The sequence below is a fragment of the Athene cunicularia genome, assembly GCF_003259725.1.
Source record: "Athene cunicularia isolate RWA chromosome 4 unlocalized genomic scaffold, athCun1 chr4_part3, whole genome shotgun sequence".
Classification (NCBI taxonomy): Eukaryota; Metazoa; Chordata; class Aves; order Strigiformes; family Strigidae; genus Athene; species Athene cunicularia.
Genome location: NW_020799100.1, coordinates 6,859,895 through 6,874,764, shown reverse-complemented (window position 1 = coordinate 6,874,764; position 14,870 = coordinate 6,859,895). Strand labels below are relative to the sequence as shown.

Sequence of the window (14,870 nt, the reverse complement as noted above, 5' to 3'; positions counted from 1 at the left end):
AACTACCAAAATCAAGAGGCAAGATAAAGAGCTGTAAGAATCAAAGCACATATTAAGCATGTTAAAATCAACTTAGAGAACAGAGATCCTAATTCACAAACAAGTGCATTTGTCATTTGTCAAAGTGCTCAAAAAATAAGGCATATTTTTTAGTGGAAACCTTAATGCTCCAAGACGATACATATACAGCCAAAAGACAAATATATGCCCATTCCTCATCCGAATTTCACTTGACTTCCAAAGAGAAAAACCTGACTAGAAAACCGACTGGATGCAGAATTAAACTTTTTTTTTTTTTTTTTTTTTTTTTTTTTTTTTTTTTACAACTAGTGTTGTAATCATATGTTTAATTTCAGTTGTCTTCTACTGCCGTTGAAGTAATTTGAAAATATCAACCTAACATACAGGCTCTGCAGGACCTTAAACTATATACATTAAGTTATTAATACAATCCCAGAAAATCTGGTTTTCACTGGCATGCCATTTCTAATATAATTACTTCCTAGCTCACCCTCTGTTGCTAATTCTAAATGAATCTTGTCAAATTACAAAGTGCATATTGTTATCAATATAACCTGTTGTTATCATCTGCTAATACTGTGTGTTAATTAAGTGTTAAATATCCAGAGCTGCCAGCTCCTTGATTCAAGGGAATATGAACACTTTGAAATAGATGACACATGACTAAATTTTTTTTAAAGTGTATTGGTCTATGCTTGAATGCATTTTTAATATAAATTAAATGTATTTTTCTAAATTAAGATATCTAAATAATCTAAAAGGCCAGATATTTGGCTTATGTAATATCTTGGCTTCTGTCTCTCTACATTAATTCCTATGAATTGTTCATGCTCTTTCTTTTGGGTCCAATCCTCCAAAGTGCTGCATGCTAGATAGAAAAGGCTGCACGCTTCTGCTTTGTACCTTGGTAATAATAGTGTTCAACACTTGGTAAGCTCATGTCTTGAATAATCAAACTTATTGATATCAGTAGCCTTATTCAATATTTAAAATTGCAGTTTAGAAATGTACTCATTTTTCATGTGAAGAAAGGAATCTGATGAAAGTCTACAGGGCAGTGATGTGCCTCAGAAATCGTTCTACTGAAATGAATTACTTTTTTGACTGAGTAACTTCAGAAGGCATTCACATCAATATGGTTTATAACATGTGGAAAGGAAAATTGACAAGAATTCTTTGGAAAATAGAGGCAGTACTTCCTCACTACTTCATAAACACTGAAATACACATTCTTTTATTTAAAGATGAGTGAAGGGGTTGATATGTTCCTTGCCATCCAGCCTTTTTAAAGGAATCAATCTTACTGAAAACCACAGAGATGCAAAGGTATTAAATGCATTTTTGTTGAGTTTGGTCTGTACTGTCACAGAAACGGAGGAGCACATTAGGACAAGCTCTTCCACATACTACTTTTAGTAGGTGTCCTTTCTAGGAGATTGCTTAACTCAGCCCATTTAACAACCTGTTCCTTGCCTTTGCTTTTGAAAATGCATTGACATTTGCCCTTCTTATTTCTAGAAGCAGCCACACAAATCCAATAGACTGGGTCCAAGTATGGAAAACAGCAGTGTCATAAAGCTTAATTTCAATAACAAGCTTCAGCAGCTCAGAAAATGCATACTCTTCATTCCTTTTACAACGGAAAGAAGTATCATTTAGCCTCTAACAAGGAAAGGGGTAATGAGTTAAAGATTTAGTGCTTGTGTTTAGAGGAGGCCTGTGTGAGATTATCAGCTGAGGCAAAGTTTGTTTCTCTTTGATTGTTCTTTGAAGTTTTTTCCAGTCATGTTTAAAAGTAAAAATTGAAACTAGATTGCTGTAAATTGCTTTTGAAAAGAATAGTATATTGGTTCAAAAGAATCTGCCCAGTAAACATGATATACATATCTTCAGACAGCTAAATATCAAAAGTTATTTTCTAAATTTGTAAAATTATTAATTATTACCCTTTTCTCTTCTGTTCTTCCACACAGTAACTATAGAGCCTTTTCTCACTCTCATGATGTACTTTTCATTAATAGACACTAATGTTCTCTGTAAAGGTCAGTGTTATTCTAACAGATGAAAAAACAAGGTCTGGAATATGGTCTAGTTGCCAAACTGGGAGTAGAACCTAATTTGCAGAGACCTAACTTGGTGCTCGTTTCCTAGGTTAGTGATTCCCAAACAGTGACATACAAGGCTTTACTTATTTTTATGTTATTCCTACATCATCAGTCAGGAAGAAAGCAGTAGCTGCGGGGCACAGGTCAGACTTTTTTTCTATTTCCGCTTTGCCAAGATCGATTCCAACACAATTCACTGCAGTAACTTCTCTGACACTTGCAGCTTGCATCCCAAACGGTTCTGGCCTTCCTGCCTTTTATCTTCAGCAAAAACTGAGCGAATAGGATTCAGGAAGAACGTCAGCTGTGAATCTTGTTCCAAAAAGGTTGAAAGCCATTGCATTTCGTTGCAGTTACTGACAGACTTGACTAGTTGCCCCTTTTACTAGTTTTGAGAAAAAATAAATGCCTGTGATTGTTATCCATGACCACTGAGAGTTTTATGGGAGAGAAGCTCTTTTTGCATTTGATAAGTTATCTAGCAAAAGGATAATTATCTCTGATGAGGTCAAAAAAAAAAAAAAAAAAAAAATAAAATTATCAAATATTTGAGAATTGTGGCAGTTACTCTGTGAAAGAGGGAATAAAAGTAATGCGTTTAAAGTCCCGAAATAGTCTTTAGCTGCAAAAATTTGGTCAGGTGCATACTGTTTAGCTACATTGTATTGCAAAGCACAGTTTCAAGGAGTATCAGTGTACTTTCCCATTTATCTTTGAACTGGGCCTATGCCTTATTATTACTTCTATTCATGACTCACAGTATTTCTGTATTTTTGTACTTAAATTGACGTATCTAAAAATTCTCATACCAGAAATCTTTCCTATGTGTTTCCACAGATGTATATTAGTCTCTTTTAAACAGTACATCTGCTTAAGGTCCCATCATCCCAAGTTCTACAATCCAAAGCTATTTGAGCTGCTTTACTGTATTTACATTCCATTTGCAGACCACAGATGTGTAGTAATAATTCGACAGCACATTACTGCTTCCTGTTACATATATACGTGTGTGTGCGCTTATCAGTTTGTAAACAGCTAAATTGTACATAATTCACTCATTTATAGACAGACCTTCCAGCCAGTCATTAGTTTTTGCACCAAATATTATGCTGGATTGTTTCAAACTGATTTTCCTCTTCCCATCCAATATACAAACAACATAAAGAAGCCTTTGGTTAGAGGAGCATGAGGGAACTCTGTGGTGTTTTAGTTCTCCTTTGCATGAGAATGACTGTTTCTTATCCATTGTTGTATAGTGAAAATGAAAATTAAAGATTTTGCAGTTAGGATGAATAACACAAATATTAAAATTTACCTCAGCTATAGCAGAATTGTAAGTTTAACATACTGTCCCATATCTCCACACATTATTTAGTCAGGTTTTCATACTTAATACATTTTCCCAAAGGCTATTGCAGATTTACTTTATATTCTGCTTTCTTGAAGTACTTGCTTGTCTACAAAGTACTACTAATAAAAATTATATATCAAACAAATGAGATGCATGTCAGAAACGTATAAATAATGAATTAAATGCTAGTATACTCATAAATATTAAAGAAAAGACCAATAGGTTCCAAAAGAGTATTTCCCTTATAACTTCTTACTCAAACCGCAAGGGCATGATGCTGTTTAGGAGGCTGAATTATATATATCTCGATTTATAATTAGTCCAGCTATTAACCTTTTCTCCAGTTTCTCTCTTTGGTGATATACTGTACTATAAATTCCTTAAGAGATTACCTAGCAGAAAATATGGTTTTACATAAATGCTCCATGCATATTTTATAATCACTTCTAATTTATTTATTCTGGGTCTGATTCTCTACAGTCTCATACTAGTGCAGTCTTACCTGTGCAAGATGGATACAAAGAACTTTCTGATCACTTAAAGCAAACATGCTTTATTTATTTTTGAATGGATATGCATTGAGTAGGTTCCATAAGGTTGAGGCAACTCAGAACTTAAGTTTTGGAGTAATGTGCCTGGCAGAAATTGCAGGTAGACTTAAGGCACTAAATCACTGTATAACAAAATTAGCAAGTCTTATTCATTCCGAGCCAATTATTACTGAATCAGACTGGTATAAAAACAGGTAGTGTTCAGCTTTGCAAGAAAAAAGTAACATAGCCAGTTTAGACAAAACTCAGGCACCAAGAGGCATGTGTTTATATATATATATATATAATTTTTTTTTTTTTTACATATATATATGCAGGGATTTCTGCAGGTGACCAAGATCTCTGCATCCAGATCTCTAAATGGGTTATTTTTAAAGAAGTTGCATCAGAACCTTCTGCACAGAGCTGATGACAGACAATAAATGGGTGCACATTAATGCTGCATTAGCATTCTAAAACTGCAGCACTTCACAAAAGCCTGCCAGAACACAACCCAATCTGGACTGTTAAAATGGCTGCACACGTATTAGTAATTTGCCATCCATTCAAAAGCCAAAAAAAGAGAGATTAAATTATCTAACTCGTCACAGAAATTTCTGTGAAAAAGCCAAACACAATGTTTTTATGCCTTAAGTTTAAATCATGTCCACAAACAAGAGTTTAAACTCAAAACACTTGTTTTAAAGATATTGTAATCCATTACTCTGTTACTTTATATTTTTAACTTTTAGAACAGTGAGTTTACATCTATAGGGATTTCAAAAGTCAAAACTGACAGTACATATTTAACTATCATAACCACCCAGCAATTATGTTTAGCTTCTGCATTCTCATCTAACTAGCCTTGCAATCTAGGAACTTCTGTGCATATTGGGATTTCTGTAGAAGTTAGCATTAATGAAATAGAGTTTTAAATTTCCCTAGGCTCAATCTAGACATTAAGAATATAAATGTAAATTAGCAGAGAAGAACTGGCAGCCTTGAATACTAACACTCTCATCACATTACTTTTAGTTAAAAATGTACTGAGGAATGGTGGAGCCAGTCTTCTGCACCTGGCACCCCCAAACAGCACTAATAATTATCAGGATATTTCTGTAACTGTCTATATGCTGTAACACTGTAAGACTCAGACACCTTCCAATTACAGATTTATATTATCTGTCAGATAAATAATAGCTGTCTAATTCCCTTGTCTTGAAGGCTGCCTCTTAAAGGATTCTTTTCTGCTTAAAATACAGTTATAGAGCAAATGTGGTCACAATATTCTTATTTTGCTTTTTACTGACATGACAAATTTTGCAAATTCATTGCTTTTTCCTAACATTCATATAACACCTTGCAGTATTTATGTTCATTGCAGTGCGTTTTCTATGATTGTGAGTGTCCACACTCTTCACTTTAGTTGACTCTCTGTCCCCATCATCACTGGCAGTGTGTTCTGATGATAAGCAAGCGAAGATAAATAGTGAGAATATTAACCTTGTACATGTGCTACTATTCAGTCTATTGACATGGCTAGTACCAAAGTACCAACTCTAGTTATAAAAACTGACATTTGTACACTTAAGAGCTGCCATTTTTAAAACTTTTCACCATGATTAAACATTCATTATTGTTATGACTATTTACATATTTTAATTCTTTACCTACTTAGAATGGCTGGTCTCCTTCAAAATATGCTGATAGCAGTGACCCTGACTAGAATACAGTAACTCACTGGAGGGTAATGATGATATAAACTCCACTTTTTGAGGTTCAAATGAAGTGCTTCAAAAACTTTTGTATTTTTTGTGGCTATTTAGGACTATTATCTCATTGGAAGAATGGGTTAAATAATTGAAAGGTTTTGTTCTGGTTTAAAGTTGCCCATAATAGTTTATTATAAATGTAGTTGCCATGAAGGCTTTATATGCAAGTATTTTTACTTCGTTTTCTTTTGGTGTAATGAAAAAAGTGAGCTATCATAGGACCATAAGATAACCTAAGGTGGAAGGGATCTCAAGAAATTTTTGGTCTAACCCCCACTTGGAGCCTGGCTCTTTCAAGTCTGAATATTTCCGAAGATAGCAAACCTCCCCAGGCAGCCTCTTCCAGTAGTTGATGACCCCATGGTGAAGACATTTCTCCTAACATCTAGTTGGAATTTTGTATGTTCCAATGTGTGTCTGCTGCCTTTTGTCCTGTCTCATCTTGCTGAACTCTTACTCCAGAAAGTCGATGTCTGTCTTGTACTGGGGAGCTCAAAACTGTATGTCAGATCTGGTCTCAGAAGAGAGGCACAGGATGGCTTCCCAGCAGACCCTGCTGGATGCAGTCTGGCCGGCTGTTGTCTTCTGCTGCAGGGACACCTTGCTGACTCTTCCAGTTTGTTCATCAGTGCGGTGGGCGGAGGAAGCAAGCAGCCGATTCAATGTGAATGATAGAGCAAGCTTCAACTTTATTGATAGAAATCACACCTTATATAAGCAGTCTACAATACACTACTTGCAACTCTATTGGATACATTTAAGAAACTGTATTATAATATCTCAGCCATTGGGTACATTTAAAAAGTCATATTATAATACCCCAGCCCCTTGTGGCATCTCTGGTATGCATAAACATCTTTCTTGCTGTGAACCTGCTTCTCTCCCAGAACTGTTTTCCGCTGACCCCCAAGGTCATAATGCGCCCCAACTTATCTCTGTGTTCTCACAACAATCCTCGCTAGCACAACTGAGCCCTGGATCTCCATCCTTGTTTACATAACTGTACCCTGGGTTCTTTGCTTTGTTTACCTCAGGTGGCTGGGACTGACTTCTGCAGGGAGCTATGGCCGACCAGCTCCTGCAGGGAGCCATGGCCTTGCTCTCTGCAAGCCGTTCTCCAACACATCAGGATCCCCAGATGCTTGCTGCTTTCTCTGCCCTGGGCCTGTACTGTACAGGTGCATGGCAGTATGGCATTCACATACAGGGCTTTGTGTCATCCTTCACTGAACTTCATAAGGTTCCTGTGAGCTCTGGTTTGTGCATGGACCACTCGTTGCAACTTGGTATTATCCACAAACTTGCTGAGTGTGCATTCACACAGTTCATAGTGTTCAGGTTGTTAATAAAGACAGTAAATGTTCTCCTGACATAAATGTGCAATAATAAGATAAAGAATTTGACATGGATGAATGCTGTATGTTCCTGTTTTTCCAAAGCAAACTCTATGAATTGACAGTATTTTAGAAGATGAAAAACTGGCACTTCTTCTCAATGAATCTTGAATAAATAAGTATATACAGATTTTTCTGAACACCTGCATGATAACTATGCAAAACCTCAAAAATGTTTGTGCTTTGAATTGTGGTATCTTAAGTTATTATCTCAAAAAAAAGCACATTAACAAATGTTACAGTCTGTTACTGACCTGAAGAATTTGTGGGAGCCATGTGATACATTTTGATAAGAAATATAAAACTGAAAGAAAAAGGGAGTTCCATTGTAAAAATTTGAAATGCTCTGTTTGCTCCAGTGTAAGTAGTATTAATGGGTAAAGATCCCTAAGACAATTTTCTACACTGACTCAGAATTTTACATAAATATTCCAGAAATGTGCTTATAGATTTTATCCCAAGTTTTGGTGTTTGTTTTTTTTTTTAATCCTCACAGATGATACATTTTTAGCAGAGCATCCTTTTTGATGTCCCTTATCAATGTTCTGATGGTTTTGACCTCAGTTCTGAGGATAGCTCAGTGGCTTCCTATCAAGTGAATTTTGGGTACAGGTTTTGAAGTTGCTAGTGAACAGTAGCAAATCAGTACTTCATGACTATTGACTACCTTGTTACAGGGCAATTAGGATACTAACTTAGGCCATACATTTTATTGCAGTTTCTTACTAAACTGAAGGTGAACAAGAAAATTCAAGGCATCACAATTTTCAGTGAGATGCCTCTTAAAAATAATTTGGCTTAAAAGCATTTGACATCATGTAAAAGACATTTTTTGCAAGCTTGTCTCCTAGGAAGCACTTGGGAGCCTGAGTAAAATTTGAATGTTTATGTTTTAAAGCACTTTTAATGCAAGAAATCGGTGTATAATTATCTCTAATTAGTCATCTCTTCCACTGAGATTTATACTAAGCGTTTAGTTTTTCTCTCCTCTACTGTAGCTATATCCCAGGCTTCTTTAACAACTAGGACTGTCTGACAAGTTGATCTCTGAATGAGATTTCAAACTCAGCTGATTCCATTTTACCTGTTGCTTTAGGACATTTCTTAATGAGGCCAGAGTTACTTTCATGTCTAATTAAGCTGAAGAGATTAAGATATTTAGGTCTTGGGTTTGTATATTTTCCTAAGGGAAAAGTAAATACATGATGAACAGAGATCAGCAAAAATACAAGAAAGAAGAAAAGCAGCAGGAACATAGGGGAGTATTATGTAATAAAAGGGAATAGAAAAAGAGAGCAGCAGGCTGGGTAGATGATCCTTCATAAAGTATGTTTGCTCTCAAACACCTCAAAAAATATTGCACTGCACTGTGAGTCAGAACTGCTCTCTAACACAATAATTGTGTAATTATCAGATGAACCTGAAGAGAAATATGGAAGAAGGGACTTTATGTCTTTATACATTATATTTGAAAAAAAGATCCTTATTATGATTTCCTTCCCATACAATAAATTACACTGTGGGCTAACTATGAGGTTCATGAAACAATGGATCCAAAATACTCTGTGAAACATGACTTTGTTTTTTACATTCCTTATCTCCTTCAGTGTCAGCTTTCAATGCAATGAGAAGTTTTCCCAATATTTTATTTAGGAAAAAAAATGATCCCTGCTATCTCTCTTCAAAAGTGTTTTACCTTAGTTCCATTCTAATGGCCAAGCTGATAGACTCAAACCTCTTCAGCATGTATTCATATGCAGGAATAAACATTTTCACTGAATACTTTTCAATAATGATTTTTAATAGTCATCTTTCTTAGTAGAAGGTTTTAAAAATCTTCTAGTTTAGATGCACCTTTTTTGCAGTACCAAAGGACTTCATGTAAGAGCAAGAAAGCATTTAAACTGATCTTTTCACATCTCCAGCTCTTTTCAATTATCTGGGTGTATACTTATTTATATATTTCACATGTTCATTTCATGTGGGGTTTTTTGGGGGTTGTTTTGTTTTTTGTTTTTTGTTTTTTTAGTTCTTTCTTAGGAACTGAAAAAGAATGGATGCTCTTAAGGCTTTTTTTCCTTTTCTTTCTTGACCAAGAATTCATTTTTATTCGGGTCTTGAAGGGAAACTGAGAATACAACTGGTCTGTTTGGAGGGTTCTGGGGTTCAAACCAAACAATGAAGAAAATATTTCTCAATGTCATTTGGTAATGGAGTTTTTTTCAGTCTATCAAAACAAACCCAAGAGTTTAAATGAAACGTTTTATCTTAATGGATGTTATTTCTTATAATTAAGGAAAATTAAACGTCTGGTACACCAGTTACACATCGGCTACCATCACCTGAGCAAGGCTTACTGGGGAAGCGACGGTACTGGTGACAGGAGCATTAGCACCACCTTGTGTTCAAGTGATATGAAAATAAGTAACACCCCTCTCTAGCCATTAAAATTGCAAAACTTTTCTGTTCTTTCTTCTGCATATTAACGAGGGAGCCATATTTGTAGAAAAGGTGCATATTTTTTTGTCACCTTGAGTTTACAATAATCTATTCATCCAGATAGATGGGACATTCTCAGGAAACAGATTTGCAGTTTTGGTCAACATGCTAGGCAGCGGTCACAGTGCAGGAGCAGCCTAACTGCTGTCAGGTTTTTGGTACGCATCTTGGAATAAGACAGTTTAGAGATGAATTTTGAAACAAGATTTGCAGTTACTTACAGCAGTTCTTTCTGGATGTGAAACTGTACAAACTGTGAAAGGCTTTTCTTTGAAAATTTAAAAAGTGAGCAAAGGAGACAGGCATCACACAATGATGGAAAGCCTTGAAGAGAGAGTCAATATCATATGTTTGTATTATTATTTCATAGCCTGTAAACATGGCACAAGGCAGAAGTTGCTTTCTTCAGTCTTTTGAATGATACAAACTGTTCTGTAAACCTATTTCTGGTACATTTTTCACCAAGATGACCACCAAAATACATTGGTTTTCATTTCCTTTTCAAAAATATCAACTTCTGTTTAGTCACCTTCTTGGTTCTGGGGGTACAATTTCTGAAAAGTGATATCCCATCATAAATTGCAATTACTTACTTCTCTCTTAGCTCTACTACATGATGTACAGTTTCTGGTAGAAAGTCTGGGGCAAAACCTGTTCTCGCCAGGAGCTGGTAATAATACAGGAGTGGAATTTCATATATGGTTTTCTATAGCTACGTGTATTTAGTCTAGCTTCATGAAATTCAGCTCTTCTCAGTGAGAGGGAAATAGTACAGCAACTTTCCCTACTTTCTGGATCCTTCTTTTGATCCAGAAAGTAAAAACGTCTGACTGGTGTTTCATGCCTCACTTTCTCCTCCCTAATCGTTTACAAATTTGAATACTCCCCAGACTAAGGGCAAGATTGTGTCTGTGTGTCACTCTAGTGGAATGTATCAGTTTTCTGTTCAGCAGGAACATAGCTAGAAAAATATATAATGACATAATATACTCATAACTATAAAAAAAAAGATCCTGATTGTCCCTTATATTTCAGTTTTGTGTAATGACCTGTGCCTTGTCAAAGTGAACACGTGTTGGGTACAGGTGGACTGCTGTTGTTATGCTTTGATCATGTGTTACAGCCACACCTCATAGACACCTACATCAGACTGATGTATCATTTGAAAAAATAGCAACGTTCCAAAACCAGTGTGTACAACTCTGGATCAGTCTCATTGATTTGATCAAGTATAAATAACTGGATTTGAAAAATAATTTAACCTTTTGGAGTACAGCTGAGATCCCATGTTGATGTATACAAGAACTTCCTCAAGTGTCCTTTTGGAGCTTGACAATACTTCAAATGTCCCTATAATTTTTTTTGCCTGTTATATAAAGGGCAGGACAATGTTATTAGTGCTGTTCAGTCCCTTCTGTCACTTTCTGGCAGACAGCTGGGATTTCAACGCCCTTCATATTTGGGTAGTTTCCTACAGATATTAAGGGACTTAACTGTAAATATTTCAACTCCTGTTTAAAATAGCTTTCTCTTAGTCTGTTGAAAAGACCAAACCAAAGAAGTCAACCCTTGTATTTCAGACAATGTTAGAAAGCAGGGTCAGCACTGGGATCTGGTTGACTTCCTGTCCTCTCTGGTTTGAAGCCTGTTAACTGTATGAAGGAGCAATTTCCATAAATGGCAGACCAAACAAGCACTTCAGTTATTTAGAGAGGTATTTTATCCTACCTTAGTTGTCTAGAGAGCAGTCTCATAAACTACAAAAATTCCTCAAAATTCCAGAGAAGTTTTTGAGGACTTTAACTGAATCAAAGAATAAGAAGCAAACCAGAAAGTCTCCGTGTCATTCTTGGACGCACAGGCTGACAGAACTCTGGTAGGTGTGGCGATACTCCACTCCAGGTGGCTGTGAGTAGAGCGTAAAAGATCCTATTCAGCAGTGAGACCAGCAGCTGTGTCTTGGGTCTCAACAGAGATTGTTGCAATGCAGACAATGACCTCCATTCCCACAGGAGGCATGAGAATAATTTAAAACCAGTGCTTCAGCGTAACTTGGTTACCAGTTAAAGACAATGACTCAGAAGGCTCTTCTGAACTTGAGCTGGCCAAGAGGTGTCAAGCAGGTCCTTAGCATCAGCACTGCATTGACCAGTAAGGCAGCTATGTACCAGAGACACTGTCCTTTGTTACAGAGAAAATCTTTAGTGCATTCAGCTACAATTCTGTATAAACCAACATGGTTTTACTCAAGAAAATGCCATTTGGCACCAGCATATCTAGCAATATTTTATCCATCACTTTCTTCTAAGCCAGTTTAGCCCACTCAAGAAATTTGAGTGTCAAAATTTTCTTGCTCAATGAACTTCTGGTATTTGGTACCTGTATGCTTGATGTGCTTAAGGTCTCTTATTGCCAGTTATTAAAATCTTTGTTACGATTCTTAGAAAAATCTGTATCTGTTCCTTCTACTGCAGTACTTCCTCTAAAAGAAATGCTCACATTATCCACGCATCTCGTCTTGCATTGGAATCTGCTTCTAGTTCTGTTGGAGCAAGCATATAATATACCTGGAGTTTCACATCTTCCTACGTACCTTTCTGATGGACTAATACTTAATATTGGCATGGCACTCCAAGCAGACCTTTTTGGTTTCCCTAACCCCAAGTCACTAGGGAGCATCTCATGGGTATCTGAAATTACTGTATATACCAAATAGTCCACCTGACCTCTGGCAACAATTTTCCATTGTTGAGTTTATCAACTTTGGCTCATTTATTTCAGCAGTGGCTGAAGAGACAAAGGTGGGATTGAATGTCCACCTCCAGCAGTTATCCTTCTGTGTCTTCCCTTGATGAGACTGCCATCCTTTTATGACTGCTCTATGTTAATGGCTACAATAGGCAACTCCACAGCATTGTAAGGAGAAGCATTAATAATAATGTGTGATCTTAGTCTGCTAATAGCAGGACTATCTTTACTAGACTATGGTACTATCTTAAAACCTGGAATCCAGACTGGTTGGCTGTCTTGGTTTATGTTTCTGTCACTAACAGATCAACTTCATTCTAGACCTTTTTTTGGTTTTGAACTACTTCCATGTTCAGCCTGTGGTATCTAATTTTTGTTTTAATGAAAAGCAAATGTTAAAGTCTATCCAGAGAAAGAAGAAACCAAAACAACCATGTCACCTGGGAAGGAAAATTTACTCTTTAGGCTTAGCATAGTTCATGACTGATCTATACTGCTGAAGAAGTATTCCACCTACCAGGACTAAGTCACAGATATTTGAAGCAAACTTTTGAAAGAGGACTCTTCTGACTTAAAAGAATTTATTTTTAGATTCAGTTCCTGGTGATATTTGTTTAATGGCTTCAAGATTCATGAGAAATTGGTTTGGTTTGTTACTTCCAGTCTTCCCAATAAAGTAATGTATAGCAGTAGTTTGAGACTTTGTGCTGCATAGGATCGAATGGATTTCCTAAACAACTTTATACTTACCTCAGGATCTTTACAGCTGTGCTTTGCTTAAGAAGAACAGAATTAGATTTCCAGAGTATTGCTGAAAGGAGATTTCATTCTGAAGAACTAGACCAGCTTCTTCATCTTAAATTTGTGTCTTTAGAAATCTGTAGAACAGAATAAAATACCTAAGCTCTAGAAAGGAAGATACAAAATCAGTACTCTGACATTCATGTAAGCAGCAATTTTGATCCTAGATTTGAACTATCATCTTTCTGGTTCCTCATCTTTGATCTGTACATCCCTTGCTTTTCAAAGAGGCTGGCTTTGGAATTACTAAAATCTCACAACTTTTTTTCAGAATTGGGTTGCAGCCTACACAAACTGGGAAGACACATTTCCATTGCTTCATATTTACCGGTACCAATATATAAGTTTTTGAAAAGGAGGCATATTTTGGGTCAGTTCCTTCAGCACCTTTGCAATGCTCTTCAGTGAGGAATTTTCTTTTTCCCTTTGCCCCCTACAAACTGCTCACGTTGGCAGGAAATAATTTTGAGTATCAAAACCCTAACTGTTTTTACCTGAAGAACCAAGAAAAATGACTCAGTAAGATTTCTTGTGGGCTCCTGAATTTTTTCATTGAGCAAGCTCAGGGCAGAGTTGTCTCAAAGAGTAAATGTTAAAAATGACAGAAAAATTATGTATTAGCAGTAGTATATTAGAATCACAGGTGGTCTTAGCTATTCTTTATTTATGTACTGCAAGATATTAAATAACCAAAAATATAATTTCTCTTAAGAGACAGTTTTAAGATGTTTTTGTTTCTTCAAGATGTGTTTTTTCCCCAATATTTCTGTAAACAGCATAACCTAACTGACTAAATGAAGTATGTCCAGGGGCATGGTAGAGAATAAGAGAAACTCAGTTTCACTTGGTCTATGCAGAAACTTACAAAGAAATAACAGGAATTCTGAATTACACTTTATTTTTTTTTTTCCCCCAGTGTGTTCCTGTTGCTGAATGCACAGACTAAATAATGTAAATAGCCACGGTGATTTTAAGGAATTGAAAGATACATGCATGCAGTATGCACATAAACTGAAACTAGGATGGAGACAGACTGATGAGCTGAGTCCAGGCTCAGAGGCCCACCTTTGCCCGTTCCCAGGCTTCTTCAGCACTATAGAATCTTTACAACTGCAGATGCAGATCTAGCTGTTATGAAAAAGCAGGTTGTAAACACCTTTACACCCTTGCATGTTGTTTTGAAGATACACACCGTATAAATGATTTAATTATCGAGATCATCCCCAGAAGATGAAGTTTCCCTGCACCAAGACCCGGGACTGTTAACGGTGGTGGCCACGGGAGATCCCCAATTTAATAAACTCAGCTCGTGAGAGGAAAGCGGCTGAAGCACCATCTATAAATCAACACCTCTCTCCCAAGCCTTGATTCTACCATCAACCTTACATCCTCGGTAAGGTAAATGACTTAGAGAGAGGCATTCTGCATTATTTCCAAACGTTATTTCTCTTCCCTCCCTTTCCCGCTGGCGTGAGAAGCCGTGGGCCAGCGCGGGCGGCCCGTTCCCGCGGGGCCGGGGCCGGTCCTGTCCCTCAGACGGGCGCAGCTGCCTCACCGCCCCGGCTACTGCTCCAACTCTGCCGAGAGCTTCGCGCCTCAGGGCTCAGCCGCCGCCCGCCCGCGGCTCCCGGCCGCCCCGGGGCCGCCTC

The 14,870-nt window shown here is 36.9% G+C and overlaps 1 protein-coding gene across 4 annotated transcripts in view; it reads left to right on the top strand.

Annotated features, from left to right (window-relative positions):
* Nucleotides 1–924: 924 nt before the first annotated feature.
* Nucleotides 925–14,870, top strand: part of TENM1 (teneurin transmembrane protein 1) — a 357,561-nt gene continuing 343,615 nt past the window's right edge. For 3 of the 4 annotated variants that reach the window (XM_026848413.1, XM_026848414.1, XM_026848412.1), the window contains exon 1: nt 925–951. The gene's annotated coding sequence lies outside the window, so the exon portion shown is untranslated. The remainder of the gene's footprint in view (nt 952–14,870) is intronic. The other variant, XM_026848416.1, reaches the window with a different exon arrangement.